Source organism: Cibotium barometz, chromosome 56 (genome assembly GCF_041138505.1).
Source record: "Cibotium barometz isolate CiBa-2024 chromosome 56, ASM4113850v1, whole genome shotgun sequence".
NCBI classification, from domain to species: Eukaryota; Viridiplantae; Streptophyta; class Polypodiopsida; order Cyatheales; family Cibotiaceae; genus Cibotium; species Cibotium barometz.
The window spans coordinates 10,274,004-10,283,412 of NC_141101.1; positions in this window are offsets into that span (position 1 = coordinate 10,274,004).

Consider the following 9,409-nt stretch of genomic DNA (forward strand, 5'->3'; position numbering starts at 1 on the left):
GCAGTTAGGTGAAGTAGTGGAAAAGTGGATTGAGGCAATGGAGGAATACTTTGATGTAGCTGGCTACAATGAGAGAAGAAAGATGGCTCTCGCGAGGTTAAAGATTGTGGACACGGCCAGGGTCGCTTGGAGGAATCACTGCGAGACTAATCGTCTCGACCGGAATACCCAGACCTGGACCGATCTTAAAGCTTACCTCAAAAAGAGGTTTTTTCCTTCGGGCTTCCTTAAAACTAAAATAAATGAGTTCTTGGAACTAAAGCAGGATAGCCGGACAATTAGAGTACCATCAAGCTTTTGCCCTTCTCCTCAAATATTCTCCTCAATTGGATGAAGAGCAGCTGATGGGGCAAGATTCATTCGAGGAAATGAACGAGACATTGGACACCTTAGTAAAGAATGCCAAACCTGTCTCAATGGCCGAAGCAGTAAGAATGGCAAAGGACTTTGCCAAAGCCTTTGTAGTTAAGGTCCCACACCGAAGCCTGCACCCTCTAACTTTAAAAGATTCCAAACCCCGGGAAGTACTTCAAACTTTCCTCTCCCAAAGAGGCAGCAAGGCCCAAATCAGAATCAGCATACTGGGAGATTCAGAAGTGAAGGAAGACCCTTCCCACAGAACACTTTCTCAGGAGCCCCACCTCTTTCAAGGATTTAAAGGGATGAGCTCAGAAATGAGAACCGGTGTTTTGAATGTCAGGGTTTTGGTCACCAGCTGAAAGACTGCCCGACTCCTGCCATGTCAAGGGGACAAGGAAGTCAAGGACCGAGAGTGCAAAGACTAGCCCCTTTCTATTGGTCATCACGTGTCAAAATTAGGGAAATCCCACGAGAAAGCTTAGCCATCTACCTCTATCCAGAGTAGTCTCAGAACTCTTTCCTAGAACTGGGGCAGCCAAAGAGAAAGAGTTCCGCATCTCAAAGTGCAGCAGCCAGAGCAGTCACAATAGTTGAAGTAGTGGAAGAAGAAAGAGGACAAATTTACACAACAATTGAAAACCAAGGGCCAATCGCCAATTCTCAGTCATCCATACTCCAGCTGAGTAGTATCAAGGTAAGCCTTTTAAGCTTTTGATTGATTCAGGCAGTACTCATTCTTTCATTCCCCATGGATGCTTGCGTAAGCTAGTCTTAGATCAAAAATCAAGGAAACCTATGAAAGTTGAATTGGCTAGTGGGAAGATTCTTTTCACTCACCTTGAGACAGATCGTATTCAGTTCAATCTAGATGGGAATTTAACTGACTATCGGTTCAGAGTTATACCTTTGGGAGTTTTTGATAGGATCCTTGGAATGGATTGGCTCTACAAAAATCAAGCTGACATTCACCGTCATAATGGAACCATTTCTTTCCGTGACCTTCACAGAAATAAAGTTTAAGGAACCGAAATTTCAGGATCCCCAAATCTACAATTAGTAAAGGCTTCTAAGTTACTAAAAGGACTTAGAAAGAAGCAGCTCATTTATGTTGTCAAAATGAATCCAATAGACTCAAAGTTAAAAGCTAAAGAACTTGAATGGTTAAGTGATTATGATGATTTATTCTCAACAGAATTAATAGAGATGCCTCCAATACGGGAAGTAGATCATGTGATAGAATTGACCCCCGGAGCTCAGCCAGTAGCCCTGTATACGTACAAAATGCCAGTTCTTGAAGCCATCGAATTCAAGGAGCAGCTTAGATAGTTGTCAGAACAAGGGTTTGTAAGACCCAGTGTTTCACCTTGGGGTGCGCCAGTTCTCTTTCAGAAAACCAAAAGATGGAACGCTAAGACTCTGTGTGGACTACAAAGGCCTCAATCAGCGACAGTTAAGAATAAGTATCCCATCCCCAGCATCGATGAACTTCTGGACAGGCTAAGTGGAGCCCAGATCTTCACAAAGTTAGATCTCAAATCAGGGTATTATCAGATCAAGAGTAATGAGCAAGATATCCCGAAGACAGCCATCAATACTAAGTATGGGCATTAGGAATTCATTGTCATGCCGTTTGGATTGACAAATTTCCCAGCTACATTCAATCGATTAATACAGGACATTCTTAGAGAATACTTGGATGATTTTGTTCTTATTTTCTTTGATGATATTTTGATTTACTCAAAGAATGCAGCTGACCATGAAGCTCATGTCAGAAAAGTTCTTGAGATCCTAAGGAAGCACTAACTCTTTGCAAAAAAGAGCAAATGCACTTTCGCTGCCGACCATGTTGAATACTTGGGCTTTCTGGTATCAAAAGATGAAATTTCTCCAGATTCTGCAAAAGTCCAAGCAATCATAGATTGGCTTGAACCAAAGACAGTGAAAGAAGTCAGAGGATTCTTGGGATTGACTGGTTGGTATAGAACTTTTATACCAAAGTATGCTCTCATAGCTTCCCCCCTGACTAATCTTCTCAAGAAGAATACCCCGTTTCAATGGTCTGCCAGGTGCCAGAGTGCTTTTGATAAGCTGAAGACCGCCTTGGTAACCAATCCCGTTCTAAAGCTATCGGATTTCTCTCTACCCTTTGAGGTAGTAACTGATGCCAGTGGTTTTGCACTGGGAGGTGCACTCATGCAGTGGCCTATGAATCCCGAAAACTTAGAACGCATGAGAGAAATTATGCTGTCCACGAAGTTACATCCATTAGACATCCCCCAGATGAAGTGGGAAAGCATCAGTATGGATTTTATTACTGGATTACCTTTTGTGCAATCAGGTTACAACTCCATCTTCGTGGTAGTTGTTGTGATGGACTAACCAAAGTTGCCCATCTGATTCTAGTAAAAGAAACCTACATTGCAGTGGATGTTGCCAGAGTGTTCCTCAAAGAAATCTTCAGATTGCATGGCCTACCCCAGAAGAGATCTTCAGATTACATGGCCTACCCCAGAAGAATAGTAAGTGATCGAGATCCCAAATTCACGTCAAGACTCTTATGGACTGCATTTTTTGCAGCAGTAGGAACTTTCTTGGATCTCAGCATAGCTTACCACCTTGAGACTGATGGTCAAACTGAAAGGCTGAACCAAGTAATCAAAGATATACTTCGGTCATGCTGTGGTGGCAGGGAACCCAAGAAGTGGCTAAGCTATCTGCACCTAGTTGAGTTCGCCTACAATGCTTCTTATCACCGGGATGAGCCCTTTCAAAGCTTTGTATGGACAACATTGCTTAACTCCATTAACTTGGTTCGACCAATTGATTATGGTCGAGATGTCCAGACAGATGCTTGATGACATGGAGCAGCAGATGCAGTCAATTCGCAAAGAATTAAAAGTTGCCCAGGATAGACAGAAGCAGTGTGCAGATAAGAAGAGGACAGACAGAAAATTCGAAGAAGCATATATGGTCTTCATATTGTGGACCATATCTGATTACAAAGAAAGTAGGTGACAGCCTACGAGCTTCTTTTGCCTCCTCATCTCAAAGTACATAATGTATTTCATGTCAGCCTTCTTAAAAAGTATATTCGATGGCAGGCACGATCTCCTGAATCCAGGGCTGATGAGTTGGGGGTGGTCGGGGTCTTACGGGCGCGCCTATTTCACATGTGTGGTGGAGTTTTAAATTATCAAAAATTGAGATATTTCATCTCTCCTCTCTCCTAATTCAAGTCTAGTTCCAAAAAGTAAGCTAAACTAACTTAAAAATGGTCAAAAATTGACCAAACTGATCTGAAAAATTCTAGAGAAGCTCACTTTTTTCTATAAATAGAACCCTCCCCCTTGTTGAAGCTTAATAGTGTTTTATGCACTGTTACTCTACTCCTCCCAAGAGCCAAGAATTGTGAATTTCTTAATAATTCACTAGTTTTTGACCATTCCCTCTTCTAAAGATTTGGTGGCCACTCTTGTTGCAAACAAGAGTAGATCCCTCAAACCATCAAGCCAAAGGAAAGCTCCCAAAATTCATGTAAGTTAGAAATCTTATATTTTTCTTTATTCTTATAATGGTTTTCTAATTTTTGTTTTGTTTGAAATGATAAAATGATGCTATGCCTTGTTGGAAAGGCTTTCCCCCTCTCTCATTCTTAAAATCATCCCTTTTTTATCCTAGTTAAGTGATCTAATACTTGGAATTAAACTTTTCATATTGTTTTCTTTTAAAAGTGAAAATTGATTAGTTTAGAGTGCTTAAAACCAATTGGGGTTAATTTTTAAGTAAATTAAAGTAAAAAGAAGTTAAAAAATATTCAGCCGTACAAAGGAGGTTATGGTAAAATTTTTTAAAATTTTGTGAAATAAGTTTCATCTTTTATTATTCAAAAAGAGTAATCCCCACCATTTGTGTATTCTAAAAGTGTTATTTTCATTCTATGCATAGAAAAATGCATAGTAGAAATATATTTATTCTAAAAGTGTTATTTTCATTAGATATAAATTCTATGCATAGAAAGATGCATATTGGTTATTTTTTATTATTATTATAAAAGAGTGATTTTCATTAGATAGAAATTCTATGCATAGAAAGATGCATATTGGTTAATTTTTTTAATTACAAAAATGTTACTTTGATCAATATTGATTTTTATGCATAAATAGATGCATAAAAGAATATTTTTATTATCAAAGTGTTACTTTCATCAAAATGGATTTTTATGCATAAATAGATGCATAAAAGAATATTTTTATTATAAAAATATTACTTTCATCAAAATGAAATTTTATGCATAAATAGATGCATAAAAGACTTTTTATTATTATAAAAGTGTTACTTTCATCAATATTGATTTTTATGCATAAAATGATACATATAAAAGAATTTTTTTAATTATAAAAGTGTTACTTTCATCAATATTGATTTTTATGCATAAAAGAATTATAAAAGTGTTACTTTCATCATTATTGATTTTTATGCATAAAATGATGCATAAAAGAAATTTTTTAATTATAAAAGTGTTACTTTCACTAATATTGATTTTTATGCATAAAATGATGCATAAAAGAAATTTTTTTATTTTAAAAGTGTTACTTTCACCAATATTGTTTTTTATGCATGAAATGATGCATAAAAGAAATTTTTTTATTATAAAAGTGTTACTTTCACCAATATTGATTTTTATGCATAAAATGATCCATAAAAGAAAATTTTTTATTGCAAAAGGGTTACTTTCATCAATATTAATTTTTATGCATAAAAGAATTTTTTATTATAGAAGTGTTACTTTCACCAATATTGATTTTTATACATAAAACGATGCATAAAAGAATTTTTTTTATTTGCAAAATGTTACTTTCATAAAAAATGATTTTTTATGCATAAATAGATACATAAAAGGATTTTCTTTTATATAAAAGTGTTATTTCCATAGAAGTTGGATTTTATGCATAAATAGATGCAAGCAGAATTTTTATATCAAAATAAGAGTTCTCTTTAATCTTATGTTTAAATCCCATGAATATTAGTAAATGAATAAGTAAATACTCTGTTTGAGAGAAAATTTTACCATTTCATATTCTCTAGGATGGTAATGAGAAAATTCAGAAAAACTATCGAAGTCAAAATTTTACATAAATAATTAATTTATTCCTCATAGAAATTCGTGATTAGTTTTGAATTCAGTTAAGCAAAATACTCAATGAATGACATTCAGTAAAGTAGTAATTGAAATATTACCCTTCGTGAAAGATAGTTCAGGGAAAACCTTTCCAGACTTAAACCCTGAATCAGACTATGACCGAGACATAACTCTTTCGTCAGTTTCAAGAAAAAGACGATGTGATCAGTTCAGTAATCTACACTCAAATCACCCACCGAGTCTGAAACTAAGTTGAGACCTTTGATTTTGATATGAGGATCAAGATTACAAAATTCGAGGAATTCTGCTTGGGAATCCAGACCTGTGATCTAGAAGTGTTGGGATACGGATTTAAGATATGCTCGTTGTGTTCAAAAGAAAAATCAAAACTGAAAACTTGCATAGAAACCCTGTTTTCTTAAAGTACTGTCTTACACGAGAATGCTAGAGGGAGCATTTGGTATATAGGTTTTTCTAAGGGAAGTTCGATTGCAACAGCTGGCGGGGAGTGTTCAAAGGACGGCTCATGCGGCAAAAACTTGCCCAGGGTCTTGACCAGCCTGGGTATGGTGAAAAATGGTGTGCTTCCGGTACGATGGGCAAGGGCCGATGAAGCGGTCTCCCTGAGTGAAGTGCCAGGACACCTAAGGAGGATCCTGGAGGGTTTTGACCAGGCGATGCACGGGCTTGCGGTGCTTAGGACACCCATGCATATGTCGTGGAAGATGTATAAATGTATGATGACGAGAAAATTATTGTAATCTGTTACTGGATCTCGTTGTTGCTGACCTGCTGGAAACAATAGAGAGTCCAGAGTGATACTGTTTTGTGAGAAACAAGGATTGAATGGAAATTTTGAGTTATGACATCTGTAACCAATAATTGTTTGTCAATGGATTGTTTTATAAGTTAAAGTTTAAAGAGAAGTGTGTGTGTATCTGTATTCTAAAGCAAAAGTTAAGAAAGGCATTCAATTATGGGTGGGTGAGTACTTGTCTGGTTCTACCAATTCCAGTGGTTGGGCGGTGGCTAATGGGGTTAGGCTGGAATCAATAGAGTTTTAATAGTAAAATTGATTAATAGGAATACGTTTAGAACTCGAGTAGTTAAATAATAGCCTGAAGACTTCTCAAATGAATAGATCAACGGTTGTGCCTGACTCAATTAGGAAAAAAGCATTAATTTCTTCAAGATAAGTCTGTAATAGTTTTCTTCTATCTGGTTTAATTAGATGAAGGTTACTTCAATATCTTAACCTCGTTAGAAAAATTCATTAAGAAATTCAAAATGGCAGAATCGTCCCCGTTTTTTGGGCATGGAAAATTTTGTCGATTTCGGTTTTCGGAATAACCACCAGCTTAGTCTCGTGCTTGGACATTTGAGGGGCGAGGCCCCGAGTGAGAAACCGTGCCCCACATGCAAGAGGAAGCTACTTCCGCTGCTACCATCTGGGAATCCGCGGTGCGCAGAGGGAGCAGTGGGATCTCATAGTTGGTATCAGAGCACTGTTGTAAATTTACGTAACAGCAACAGAAATTGCTTAAAATTTTAAAGTAAATCTGGGAAATAATGTTTTCACTTGTTAATATTATGTTGAATGAACTTCAAAAATTAAAAACTTGTAAATTGAATTGGAATTTATAGATGGATACTCCGAATCTATCTGGCATTCCTGAACTCTCCTAGAGTCAGGATATGCTAGCCTTTGCATTCGAGCACCTCATCAACTCTGCTACGACCCGAGTAAGCAGAGTGAGACTCGCACGTCATTTTGAGAGTCTTTACTTTCCTGATCCTCTTGAGCGATGTTGGTATATGTGGTTCTATGGAGGACGATGTATTAATGTTAGTACCAGTCAGCGTCAGAGGCTCAGGCAAAATATTTCCTTAGCCATGATTCTGATAAGGCTAGGGCTTGTTCAACATGTATAACTCTTTGATCATTCACCCAAGAACTTCAGAATTTCACGCCGAGTTTTTAGGCTTCTTAGCCGCTTTATCCCTAGAAGTAGAATTACAGCACCTCTTTCTGTAATGAATCATGTGTACCATGGCATGTCTCCTTCCCAATTTTGCTTCTTTATACGTATACGATTGAGGCAGTGATTTTCAGAGCCGTGATGCTCTATGTATATATCGAAAACTTTTGATAATAAATGATGTTTTATAAAAAAATTCTAAATTGTTTTCATGGTTGTGAATGGTTAATAAAATCATCAGAGAGTCTTGTTTCATGAAGTATGATGAAATAATTATCTGTTTAAAGAATAAATTATAAAAATTAAATAATCATAAATTTATTGTCAAAGTTAAATCAACAAAAATCTCGTTTTGTCAGAGTCATGAGGCACACGGCCTTTGCAAGGCAACCGGATCCTCTAACTGATGACGAAGAGTTAGATCCGGATGTTCGAAAAGCCCTGCACAGATCCCAACCTAGTCCCTTCAAGGGTGAAGGGGAGCAGTTAGGTGAAGTAGTGGAAAAGTGGATTGAGGCAATGGAGGAATACTTTGATGTAACTGGCTACTACAATGAAAGAAGCAAGATGGCTCTCGCCAGGTTAAAGCTTGTGGAAACGGCCAGGGTCGCTTGTTTGGAGGAATCACTGCAAGACTAACCGTCTCGATCGGAATACCCAGACCTGGACCAATCTTAAAGCTTACGTCAGAAAGAGGTTTTGTCCTCCGGGCTTCCTTGAAACTAAAATGAATGAGTTCTTGGAACTAAAGCGGGATAGCCGGACAATTGAAGAGTACCATCAAGCTTTTGCCCTTCTCCTCAAATATTCTCCTCAATTGGATGAAGAGCAGCTGATGGGACAAGATTCATTCGAGGAATGAACGAGCTATTGGACACCTTAGTAAAGAATGCCAAATCTGTCTCAATGGGCGAAGCAGTAAGAATGGCAAAGGAATTTGCCAAAGCCTTTGTAGTTAAGGTCCCGTCGAAGCCTGCACCCTCTAACTTTAAAAGATTCCAAACCCCGGGAAGTACTTCAAACTTTCCTTCCCCAAAGAGGCAGTAAGGCCCAAATCAGAATTAGGATATTGGGAGATTTAGAAGTGAAGGAAGACCCTTCCCAGAGAACACTTTCTCAGGAGCCCCACCTCTTTCAAGGATTCAGAGGGATGAGCTCAGAAGTGAGAACCGGTGTTTTGGATGTCAGGGTTTTGGTCACCAGCTGAAAGACTGCCCAACTCCTGCCATGTCAAGGGGACAGGGAAGTCAAGGACCGATAGTGCAAAGACCAGCCCCTTCCTATCAGTCCAAATTAGGGTCCATCACGTCAAAATCAGGGAAATCCCAGGAGAACTCTAGCTCAGCCATCTGCCTCTGTCCAGAGTAGCCTCAGAACTCCTTCCCAGAACTGGGGCTAGTCACAATAGCAGAAGTAGTGAAAGAAGAAAGAGGACAGATTTACGCAGCAATTGAAAACCAAGAGCCAAATCGCCAATTCTCAGTCATCCATACTCCAACTGAGTATAAGGTTAAGCCTTTTAAGCTTTTGATTGATTCAGGCAGTACTCATTCTTTCATTTCCCCTGGATGCTTGCATAAGCTAGTCTTAGATCAGAAATCAGGGAAACCTATGCAAGTTGAATTGGCTAGTGGGAAGATTCTTTTCACTCACCTTGAGAGACAGATCGTATTCAGTTCAATCTAAATGGGAATTTAACTGACTGTCAGTCCAGAGTTATACCTTTGGGAGTTTTTGACGGGATCCTTGGAATGGATTGACTCCACAAAAATCAACCTGACATTCACTCTCATAATGAAACCATTTCTTTCCGCGACCTTTATGGAAATAAAGTTCAAGGAACCGGAATTTCAGGATCCCCAAGTCTGCAATTAGTAAAGGCTTCTAAGTTACTAAAAGGACTTCGAAAGAAGCAGCTCATTTATGTTGT